This window comes from Galleria mellonella, unplaced genomic scaffold, assembly GCF_026898425.1.
Source record: "Galleria mellonella isolate WM207_F2 unplaced genomic scaffold, CSIRO_AGI_GalMel_v1 utg36, whole genome shotgun sequence".
Taxonomy (NCBI): domain Eukaryota; kingdom Metazoa; phylum Arthropoda; class Insecta; order Lepidoptera; family Pyralidae; genus Galleria; species Galleria mellonella.
The window spans coordinates 4,679,974-4,693,003 of NW_026442086.1; the positions used below are offsets into that span (position 1 = coordinate 4,679,974).

A 13,030-nucleotide genomic window follows, 5' to 3' on the forward strand; every position below is an offset into this window, starting at 1 on the left:
ACTTTTATGTAATATAAAGCTATCAAAAGCATGGCCTGTGCCACACGCAGCTTGTCATAAATATGAAAATTTTGCAAAATTATTTCGGAAGAATGTTATTTTATTTTTAATAAATCTTGGCTTAAAAATAAATCTCATGATGGGTATTTATTTGTGAAAGGACATATTTAACCATTATTCTTATAAAAATTAAAGACAAATAAGTCATTTTCACATGCACTGTGTTTAGTTATTAACTAATTATGAAGTATAAATTAAAGAAGAACTAATAAATTTATGGACTTAAATATATATAAAAAAAATCTACATAAATCCTTTTTGTTTATTGGTGTGCAAACATAATAAGGACAACCCTGATTTAAAATAACAACCATCAGTCACAAATCATCTCACATCATGTCTCCTGTATCTAAAATTAGTGAACATTGACATATCTTTTATGAAAACTAAAATCAAAATAAGTTAAAAAATAAAAATAAAAACCTTGAAAATAAAATATAGCCTTGGATATACAACTTGGGAATCTGTAATTAGTTCAAGTACTTATTTCCTCTTAACCACACAACTAATTTCGACTGAGATTTCCCTATAATTTAGAGATTTATTTAGAATACAAGTCTACAATAAAAAAAAAACTACAAAAACATATCCACATGCTAGCTTTTATTCGTGATTTCATCTGCATGACAAAGATTATGTTGATTACTCTGAATAAAAAGTACGTTTATTCTTCTCCATCCCAAATACTATGTGAATGCCAAATTTCATAATTTTTTACTGTCATTAAAGTGTCATGAAGAAACAAACATTTTTATATTTATACTATTATAATAAGGATTTTGTAAAGGACCTACAGTAGTTATTAGGCCAAAAGACGGAAGCGGTTCGTTAACGTTACGCGGTTACGCCACATTTACGGCCGGATAGTCTAGTGTGTCGCAAAACTGCCGTGTTACATGCGGTACGCCTGTAACGTTACTATTATACCTAGGTATTCTACCATGTCGTAATATTATCATATCAGCCGGTAACTATCCACTACCGAACATAGGCCTGCCCCATAAAGGGGATTTTACTATTAACTGCCACGCTTGGCAGGCAGGTCGTCAACTACAGTTAGGCTTTGATGATGTATTAGGGAAAGGAAAGGGTAGCACATTTTCTGCTGGGACGACATCACGATTCTACTTGTACTTTTGTTTTATATATACAGCGTATATATAGCACATTGGCTTTCAACAACCATGTTAGTATGGAAGCTCAAACATTTGCTTCTTTGAGAAAAATATTCAATGTATCTGGTAAAATTCTCCCGTAAATTAATGGTAATATTTTAAACACCTTGTGTGGGTAGTTTGAATATATACAAGAATGTTATAATTTGTCCTCGCCCTCTAGTTTGCCGAGTCCGAGAGTCGTCACTACATCGCCCACGAGAAGGTGTTATTGCCCATTTTGATAAAGTGAAGACTGTTCTCTGCGGGGTTTTTACTTGAAGTAATTCCACTACCAAATACTGTCCTTTTACACAACTGCATGAAGATAGAAAGACACATCGGACAGAGGTGCCCAAGAAGACGACTTTTGTACAAAGACGACTTCTGTTGCTGTTTCGGCCTATCTCATGCATATGGCAGCGATAAAATATCTATTGAATTACTCGTATGTCCTTTGTTTATGAGGGCTAGAGTTGTTACGACCTTTGAAAAAACTCTAGCCATTGTATTATTTATGCTAATAAAATTAACATTAAGCTTCAAATAATAATATGGACAATACGCGTCGACACGGATAGTCGTTATCGTTTAGCTAAAACAATATTTCTTCCTTTGGCCTTGAAATAGTACACTGGTTTTGAATAATACGGCTCAGACAGCATTACTATTTTTTGCAATATTATCAGTATGTTTCCGCTTTTACAATCTCTACATGTGATCGTAAATACTCATAATGGCTGGCACCCATTTAGGGACATCGCAGAATGATAGTGTTTTTGAAACAAAAAAAAATTCGACATGAAATCATTCAGTTTTCAGCGCAACATTAAAGAATATCTGGACCGATTGACCAATTGGGCATTTTTTAAAAACGTTTGCAATAGTCCAAAAACATTTTTTTTATGGAAAGCTGCTATCGTCACCTATGAGCACCTGCAATACAAGAGGAGTTGGTTGTGCGTTACCAACTTTTTAAACGTGTGTAGGCACGTTTTTGAAACGCCCATATAATATGGGGCGTTTCAATAAATTGTAGGGGAAAACTGAAGACAGGAGCTTATTAATATACAACTATAATACTATAAATACTATATATATAATACAAAATTATATAACATTAAAAATTTACATATCAAATGTGACCCATTTGTAACTTTGTCAGCACTCGAAAATTTTCTTTTGTTTTATAAAAAAATCATTTAACCTAAAAGTCAATTTCCGATAAGTCTCCGATACAGACTCGTTATCATTGCAGATAACGTTGGTTATTGTGAATGTGAAGACGTGACGCCTTCGATAACTTATCTGTATTTTGCATCAGTGTGCTTCAGTTGTCTGTATTAGCACATATCATTAAAAATTCTTATTAGTTTTTTAAATATATCTATTTAAAAAGAATATTCGGGAAAAAGCTACGTATCTTGCATTTGTTTTTTTTTTCTAAACAAAATTTTATGTGTTCTTTGTTTATTCATAACGTTATCAGTGACCTTGATTTCAGGGGTATCGAATTCTAATTACTTTCCCATTATTTGAATTCGGTACCACAACATTGTAATAAATCACGGTAAGTTATTTATTGATACTTAATTATAATTACAAAAAAATATCAAGCACGGTTATAAACATATTTTCCTCTTCACGTAGAAACTCATATTTAGGGTTTATTGGGCCTGTTTTGTGCCAAATATTGACATATTATGTATAAAGTAAGAGCGTAGTTGCATCGCGATATCTGTTTAAATTCATATCTGTGCCTGTATCTTTTAAATGAATCATTCAAATTAATTTAGATAACAAAGCGAACATATGTATTTATATATATATATATATATATATATATATATATATATATATATATATATATATATATATATAAAGTATCTTGAATTCTGTAAAAAACACCACTTTCTCCTACGCGAAAAGCGCAGAAATATCGCTGATATTGTTTATCTGATGAGGATAGCTTCCGCTGAGATTGATTGCCCTGTACCATTGCAGAAATTAAAACTAAATGTACCAATCAAGTCTAGAAGGCATAATTCTACTCTATTTGTCCCAGTAGTGTCATCGAATTATAGACAAAATTCGTTTCTTTAGCGAGCTAGCAACAACTTTATTACTCTTTCTAGAATTCTTAATATAAATTTTTTTCGAAAAATATAATATCAGCGAGAGACCAACTGAGTAAGCAATTTTTCGGTTCATAGTCAGTTTGAATACCTATTGTATGGATAAGAAGGCCATAGTTTAATCAAATATTTACATTTAATTATAATTAATTTTTACTTTGTATTTTATTCGTCATTAATTATTGTTTTCATTCCTTTTGTTTGTTTGTATTTTTTTTGTTAATTCCTATTTTTATTGCTTTGTGTGCAGCGCCTTTTATCTTTATTGTTGTTACTTGTGGAAACCTATTAGTGGCTTGGTTTGCGATCCTAAACTGTATCTATTTGCTCTAGTGTAGTGCTGGTTTTCCTGTGAATAAATAAATAAAAATAGCATATTCTTAAAAATACTAATTACTTACAATCAACAAGTTTGTATAATAACTATAAAGAGTTACGTAGTTATAGAGCTGTCATCAGTATAATCATTCATGCGCTATCGTAAGCAATTTGTATTGTTACTTTTTATGTTGTAAACTCTACACCACATTTTATTATTAGGAAGCAATAATGTTTTGGAGATTATTCCACGATAAACAATGACGATAAAACCTCGCGTTAAACATGATTAGTAGATACAGCGGTTTTTTCAATAGTAGTTACCTAACTAGTCATTCTAAGTTGTTAATTGGTACAGTAACGGCAGTATAAGTAGTAAGTTCCAATTATTTTTATGATGCAATGGTAATTCTAATTATTTTTATGACAATAGTGAATACAAATGTCGGTTGATGGAAGCGAGGAAAGTGTGTATTCGACATAGTATTATATTATCTGTGGCATTCATACTGCGAATTATTAAACCGTTTATTTTTTGCCCGAATTTATTTCTATATCTATAGAATACTAGCTGAATCCTGCAGTTTTGCCTGCTTAAGATGAAAAGTAAACATAGGGGCCGATTCTGAAGTACCATTTCTTTAAAGCATTGTTTTGCAACCATTTTTCTGCCGCGACTCACGAAAAAGCCAAAAAGTTAAGTAAGAAGTTTTGCGACTTCGTCACTATAATATTATAATAAAGTTTTAATTATTGGTTTATAACTAATTACTAATTAGTACTCGATCAAAAAGTGACGACCACACTACGTTACATTAAATGGATCTTTCTAGGTCTTATTATTATTTTTCAACAAACTGCGACCAGATTAATAACAAACCTGACCCCCTCCCCCGCCCCCACAAGGATCTCGACCCTTGTGGGGTTGAGAAACGATGCTCTAAACTTATCTCTTAATAGCAGCGTTTTACCTGAAATAAAACGCATATTAAAATACTTACCTCACTGGAAGCTTTATACATTGAGAGAGCATTTCCGTTTCCGTCGTTAGCCAGTCCTAAATTATTATTATTATACCGGAATTTCCGGCTCAGTGGCGACACCTGGCGGGGATGCACGATTTTTACTTTTGTAAAAATGTGCTTCCTATCGTCATTGACTCAATGTTTCACCAGGCAAAATAAAATTAAAGCTTCCAGTGAGGTAAGTATTTTAATATGCGTTTTATTTCAGGTAAAACGCTGCTATTAAAGTACTTGACCGTCACTGGAAGCTTTATACATTGAGACCTGTTTGTTATTGCCTGGTGACGCCACTACTTCTTTGTTTAATTAAATTTTAATACACAAAGGTACAAGGTGGGCTTAAAGCTCAGGACTTGTGAAGCATTAAGTTATCGAAATAGAAACTAGGGGTGTATATGCAATGCCATACCTGCTTGCTCTATATAATTAGATACTTTGAATAATAAGTAATTGAAACGCCAATGTGATAATGAGTAGATTACAGCAAAAATAAACTCGTCTTTATTTTATATATAATTAGGTAACATAATAAATATATGTAATATTTATTATGTTCTTCATGTACTTGTGCTAACAAAATTAAGTATAACTAAATTATAATGATTTTATTAATTATTAGTCTGTACCAAACGAAACCCATGATAAATCAAGTAATTGGATTAAACAATCGAGTAATGGTATCAGAATTATCGCTCCTAATAACTTCTCTTCTATAAAACTGTTGGAACGTATTAACAGATTGCCAATTCCCACGAGCTAGAATATCTTCAACAGAATGATTCTCTAGCCAACTTTTAGAGGCTACAGCTGATCGAACGCTCCCTGGAGTAGCTGCTATATCGGCTTCCTTTAACAGCGTTCTGATCCATCCAGCTATTACGGTTCGTGAAGCAGGCTTGGCAACACCTAATTGTAATGAATAAATTAAAGGACTTTGTAGCATCACGTCTTTCTTTTAACAAAGATATAGTTCTCTCTATCCAAAATAGCGGATTTAGATTACGGTTATCGGGATTTAAAAGTAATTTCCAACCAGATTGTCTATAAGTACTGCTGTCAGTTTTTGAGCCAAATTGGGGCCAAAAAATTATATTATCATCAGATTTTACACAGTAAGGTGGATCTATCCTGAGTAACGTTAAATCATGAATACGTCTGCCTGAGCATAGTAGTAACAAAATGGCAGTATGTCGTGATACTTGAAATATATTATTCATATCTATTATGCAATTGTTTAGGAATTGACACAACTTACTGACATTCCAAATGGGTGGTTTACAAGTTTTTGGATTTTTTAGGGAAATTGCTTTTAAAATATGTTTTACTAGAACATGTGAACTTAGTTGACAAAACATATCGGTATTACATAAAGTGGCAACAACTGATTTGTGTAGAAGAATCGTGTTATAAGATAATTTATCTACTAAATGTAGATCACATAAAAATTGAGCTAACTGTGATCCAGTTGGATTTGTTGGATTGATACTTTTATTTCTACACCAAGAAATCCAGCGTGCCCATGCTGTTTGGTAAGTTTTCAAAGTAGACTTACGCCATGAGTTTTTGAGTAATGAGCGTTGTTCAGAGTTCCATGATTCTATCGCTGAAGACCACCCCCACATTTCCACACCTCCAGTACAATCTCATCTACTTTCGGAGGTGGGAGGCCTGTCGACGTATCGACTAGATGTTGGTTGAGGTTCCTCAGAGTAAACGGTGCTGATAGCGCGCGGGTTTTCAGATCCGCTCGCCAAAATACTTTTTCCCACCGAGGAACTACTAACAAAAATGTCCCCGTCGACTGATTTAAGTGAGTTAAGTTAACTTTGGGAACCAAATATGGGGGTGGAAATACCCATGCTATTGGATAATTCCATGGGACGCTGAATGCATCGTGAAATAAGGCTTGATGATCGGTTAAATCTCGAGACACATAATTGCTTGTTACATGTGCCGTTTTTGATGCAAAAAGATCTATCACTGGGTTGCCCCACTTTGCAAAGATTACTTCCACACATGCAGGTAATAAATGCCACTCCGGGGGTCGGCGATGGCGACTTAAATGATCGGCATAATTGTTGAATTTGCCTCCTTCTTTCTGTAGATAAGCGACTGCCGTTTTGCTGTCGCATTGAATTAGGATTGAGCTGCGAGTTATCTGAGGAGCATAACTTTGGAGAGCATGAAGTATGGCCAACATCTTTTGATTGCAGAGATTCTATTCCTCTGGTGACCAGGTCCCCGAGAGAGCTAGATTGTTTATTTGTGCCCCCCACGCCCGATCCGAAGCATCTGTTGCTAAGAAATTCACCGCAGGAGGGTGATGTAGTGGTGTGGATAAATGGCAATTCTGTACCCACCATTTTAATTCGTTGTTGGCTTCCTTCGTTAGTGGGTAAGCTCGAGATGACGTTTGTGGTAGTGAATTCATCATTGTTAATAATTGTCGATGATCGAGTCGTCCTCGTGGCACAACAAAACTGGCAAAGTTTAGAATCCCTACTATTTGTTGTAACTCTTTGACAGTTACTTTTTGTTGTTCGAGTATATAATTCGTCTTTTTTGCTAAGGCGATAACCTTCTCCTTTGGTAGGGATTTTAGATTCCCCCAAGGTTTCCAGTCTATACCTAAATAAATTATATTCTTTTGAGGGTAAAGTACCGATTTTTCGAAATTTATTTGCCAACCCAAATTCTGTAGCATTTATATCGTAAGTTTTACATGGTTGCGCAAGGTATTTTGATTCTGATGTGCAATAAGGAAGTCGTCTAGGTACACTATGATTCTTACGTTCCATTTTTGCCGCAACATTTGAGCAATCCAATTGGACAGTATGGAGAAGGTTTTTGGGGCTGTACTCAGGCCAAACGGAAGACAAGTCATCTCTAATAATTGTTGGTTGTATATCAGTCGTAGGAAGCGTCATTGTGACTTTTTTATACTGAGGTGAAAATAGGCCTGCGACAAATCTACTTTGCATAGCCAGTCCCGAGGTTGCAGGAAGTTCGGAATGCTGTGCATGTTTATGAGATGAAACGGTTTGACCGTTACATATTTGTTTAGTGCTCTTAGATTGAATATAGGACGAGCTGTTCCGTCTGATTTTGGTACCAGAAATAGAGGCGAAACAAAGCTGGGAGAGACATGGGCGACTTTTAGAATTCCTTGCGATTGCATTTTGTTTATTATTATGGACATTTCTTTTGAGACAGGAGTTTGCAAGGGGCATTGTTTTAGATTTGGATATAATAGAGGAGGTTTTTGAAAGAAAGGTATGCGATAGCCTTGAATTAATTGCAAAACAATTTCTGGTGCACCCATATCTTTTCATTGTGTGTGGAAGAGTTTTAACTGACCTGCTCGAAATGGCTTTGAGTCATTGTTTCTGTATTTTTTGATTTCCTTTATGGGAATTTCTGGACGTATTTGTACGTCCTCGGTTATTTCCACGGTTGTGCTGCGAGCCACGGTCGTGTTAGTGCCTTGCCTGTGTTAGTGTATTGAACATTAGAAGTATATCGTACAGGAGGGTAGACAGTATGTTGACACTGATATCCACCCCGCGAGGGTGGATTATTACATGCATGTGCATGCAAACTTGGTTCGTAAGAGTAATATTGGTTTCCACGCGATGGAACCGCTTGTCTCTTTATGCCTTGTCCCCGCGAGGGATGGCGGTTAGATAGATTAGGTTGATTTTTATATTGTGAAATGTTATCACGTTTTAAAGGCCAGAATGCTTTTCGCATTCCACCAACTTTTTCTAATGTAGATGTAAAAGGCTCAGCATCAAATATGAATGTAGCAGATGGAGGAATTCTATTCAGAGAAGCTTTTATCAGAGGATCACGGACTTGGCTTATAATACTCTCCCGCCGCATTTCAATAGATTCAGCTCTATGGCCACAAACTAATTGTAATAAATCGGAAGATATTTTATGGAAAGGACCTTTTTGAAATATTTGCTCTAACTGTAGATTTAAATTTTCAACATTTAATTCTTTCGTATTTTTGGCCCAAGAAAGAAGGTCACGAAATCCCTCTTGAAGGGATTCTCTTTGCTTTAAAATGCAAAAAGTTATAGCCGCGTATGATTTGTCAGCATACGCTAAGTTACGAGAAGTGTCATACATTTTGACTTCCTCATTAGTTTCTAAATCAGTATAGCCTGGAGTATGATTATACAACTTTTGTGTTTCAGCATATCTCACATCGGACCAGGAGGAGGTGCCTAGGCGCTGAACCTCTAGCAACTTTTTTAAAAAATCATTGGGTGTTTTTGGGACAACTGGTTCCTTTAACTTCGTATCAATATCAAAAGTAAAATCTTTATTTTCACAAGAAAAGCAATCGTCAACGACATCAGTATATAGCTGGCCACTAACCTCAGATGAAAGCGACACGTTGTCATGACAAAATGTATCATTTTCAACATTCTTACTAATAATAAACATTTCTTTGAGCTCACCCAATTCTTTCACCAATTTGTCCATTTTGCGTGCAGTGCGACGAGCACGCTTGCCTTTCTTACGGTGGCGGCGCGACTGTTTGTCTGAATATGACGAACTAGAAGAGCTGCTTGAACTGCTACTTACACTTAGGATTCGCATAAATCATTCTCATCATCAGCTATCCTATAAACAAAAGATATTAAAAAAAAAAAAAAAATCCTTATCTAAAGAAAAAGTAGTGAAGGTACTCATACAGGTATGAAATTTCTAAAAATAACTTTTGTTAAGAATTGCATTAAAAATGGACGGTGAAATAAAAATTGTTATAAAATTATTATTATAAATCCTTATAATCAATTTTTAGTCGAATAGCATTTACTCTTAATATGAATTAAAAGGATCGTACGAATATGTTACTGGCTAAAAGTAATGCAATATCGTAATCCGAACGAAAAATCGTTTATAAATAACGATCACGATATAATAAAATAAAAGGTACTTACAGTGTTTCTTAAGGATAATTAAATCACTTTATACTTATTTACTGAGTACCACTGCAGAAACAGTGTTGCTGCAGACAAGTTACTTCGACGAAAAACGAAACGCCAATGACGATAGGAAGCACATTTTTACAAAAGTAAAAATCGTGCATCCCCGCCAGATGTCGCCACTGAGCCGGAAATTCCGGTATAATAATAATAATTTAGGACTGGCTAACGACGGAAACGGAAATGCTCTCTCAATGTATAAAGCTTCCAGTGACGGTCAAGTACTTTAATACTTTAATTTGACAATTTCGCATAAGTTTTGTTTTATTAACCATTATAAACTAAAATTTTAACAATTTTTGCTTAAATCCTTACAATAAAGATTTTGCTATGATATCAAAATAAAATTTAATTTTAGAGATGGGTTTAGACTCTAAACAGAACTCTAGAGAAATGGCGTCTCAGAATCGACCCCATAGAATACATAAGTAATAAACATCCAAATATGTAAACGTCTTTACACATTCTCATTGATAATAAATACTCGTAGTAGTAGAATACGGCGGCTTTACTCTATATAAATTTGCGGTAAATAATCTAGGATGTGGTATATTTGTCCTATAATAATAATAAGATTGTTTATATACTAGCTTGTCCCCGCGATTTCGTCAGTGTGACCGGGATATGTTTACTGATAAAAAGTTGAAAGTTGAAGATTAATGACTAATATGGAAGTTTGTAGAACTTCTGGTAATAATAATAATAGTAATCAATTATCGGCTGTTGATAGTCGGACGCAAACTAATGGTAATGGAATTAAACAAAATAATTCTAATCAACAAATCAATTATATGGACTTCTGCAAAATAAAACCTAGTTCAGTAAAATATTTGATAAAAAGTAGCTTATATTCTTCTCCATTAAGCCAAGTCACGTCATTTACTTGCACAAACATAGGTTACATACGTTACATGATATTATATTATATACAAAATTAAGATCGCTATGTTCTGCCGTTATTGGGTTATAACAAAACCCCTCACCAAAACCAACATCGATTGGTTAAGCTGTTAAAGTGCTACAAGGTAACAAACAAGCAAACTCATTTTTACATTTATATATTTAGTAAGGATATATTTTACTGCGGTTCCCAGAATTGTGCACAAAAAAAGTCGTCTAAATCGAATTAACTCTAAAGAACTTAATTTTGGATTCTTGTTATAGTATTATAATCTATATACTTCATCTATACGATATATTGCAATACTTTCGTAACTTTGCTTGGTTTTTAAAGTTTGCGTATATAGTACACAGTATGACTAACCCAGTTAGATTATAAATTGGATCAATCATTGGTACCAAGAAACGAGTGGTCGCAATAGTAAAGTTCAGTAAACCGTCGTGATTGCTATCTTCCGCCCATAAGTACCTCACATATGTACGTCACTTTTGCTCGCTCTCACGTCCTTCATGTAATTCCTTGTTGGTTGCATAAATAATAAGTTAGGAGGGCTAAAAAATCTGTATTGCACGAATTGTATAATCCACTGTTGAAACTGTACTAGTCTATTAATATTACTCCTTCCCAAATATGATTATTGAACTCGAGGAGGTTATACGACAATAATCGTATTACATTTCATTTCATTTAAAGTGGTTTTTTCAACTCCATCGATGTAGATTTGGTACAGACTTCATGGGTACGCTTGCCTTACCAATTTCTGCCAACATGCTTGCATGTTCCGGTTTGAAGGGCGAAATAATTATACCAAGGAGATTGCTGAATACTGATATGATTCAAGATCAGTGTTATCAGATTGTGTAACTAGTTCTCAATTTTGGGTAAAAAAAATTCTGTTCGCGAAATTGTAGACAAATGAAATTTTACAGAAATTTTTAGAGAAAAGTTGAATTGCTTGGAAAAATGTTTAAGTTTATTTTTTCACAGTTTTGGTATTTGTAAATTGTATAGCGGTTTTTAAATATACTTATATAAATAAGGTAAAATATACCAGCAAATTAGAGGATGGGATAAGAGAATAAGAGAAGTGGGTAAGAGAACTTAAATATAGACACTTAGAGAAGAGCGGTTCTTTTTCATCGTTTGCTTTGTGTTACTTGGCAAAAAGTGAAATCGATACGAATTTGTGATTGGGTAAAACTTAAGGAAATTATACAGATTTGAAGAAAAATGTTTTGACATTTGAGTAAAAACCAATAATCGATCTGGCAACCCTGTTTAAAATTTTAATGTCAGTGCGCGAGTAATACCTTAGTAGTTACAACGGTGGTGGGGTCCTCTATTAAGCATTTATTGAAAAACAAAACTACTATTAACTAAACTATGATTTATATTGTTGGATGTGTGTTGCTTTAGATAAGAAGTGCAATAACGCAAACGATAATAACTACACCTTATTTTTAAAATATTGCAATTTTTTTTAAATAGTCATAAATATATTTTTTTTGTGGATGATAATGGAATGGTAAACCCGCTTGCGTTGTCGATATACGCAGGCGGGGCATCAGAGAGGGATGATAGGTGAGAGTAACAGCAGGTCAGTTGGCCTATCGTGATAAATTCAACAAGATCTAATAACGACGGTTTTTAAGATGAACCGCGATGAGGTCAACCTGATAGGGGTTTTTAATGGGTGAAAATGGAATGGTAACCCTTTTGCGCTATCGGTTTACGCTTAATCAGTTACGGTTAATCTGGTGCAATGAGGTTTTAGACCCCATTACTAACAATCTTTTCCTCCCTAGTATTAGCCAGCTATCTATATCTATTAGCTATCTAGTATAGATATTACACAACTGATATACAAACAATACAAATGAACACACCCATCATAATATAAACAGACTCGTGAATTTAAATGAAGCTACTATAAAATTACATTAGTTATTTGGATCGACCAAATCAAGACTACTCAATTATAGACAAGTAATTATTCGGTTCATTATAAAAGTCATGAGACAAATGACTAGGTATTCGTCGAGTAACGATCGTGTGACTATATGGTTCAAGGAGACTGCTGTGTCAAATTGGAACTATTGTAATAGTATCGTAATAGGATTCCTGTCGTGAATTTTTATATTAGTGGCCTAGTCGCATATTGCCACTAGAGAGAACGGGAGGTTAAACACAAGTCTTAGTCTAGCTTACTCGAAAAATGTTTTCAGGTAATGTATCAAAATATTCCTAATAGTTTACTTAGGTAGAGAAATTAAAATAATCTATATAATAACTAGAAGACCCGCTGAAGTTATCCCAACTTTTTTTCTTTTAAAACAAATTATGTTAACAAAATAAAAAGAAACATTCAAATCAGCCAAGCTGTTTTTTACTTTTGGCGAGACTAGCGGACGTCGATTGATTTTTATATCATATATAG

General features: G+C 34.2%; 1 protein-coding gene across 10 annotated transcripts in view; it reads left to right on the forward strand.

Annotated features, from left to right (window-relative positions):
• Nucleotides 1-13,030, forward strand: part of LOC113520833 (huntingtin-interacting protein 1) — a 51,045-nt gene that overhangs the window by 1,010 nt on the left and 37,005 nt on the right. For 4 of the 10 annotated variants that reach the window (XM_031910403.2, XM_031910404.2, XM_031910407.2 and 1 more), the window contains exon 1: nucleotides 2,521-2,784. The exons of the other annotated variants lie outside the window; for them this stretch is intronic. The gene's annotated coding sequence lies outside the window, so the exon portion shown is untranslated. Of the gene's footprint in view, nucleotides 1-2,520; nucleotides 2,785-13,030 lie in introns of those variants that run through there. 10 annotated transcript variants of the gene reach the window in all.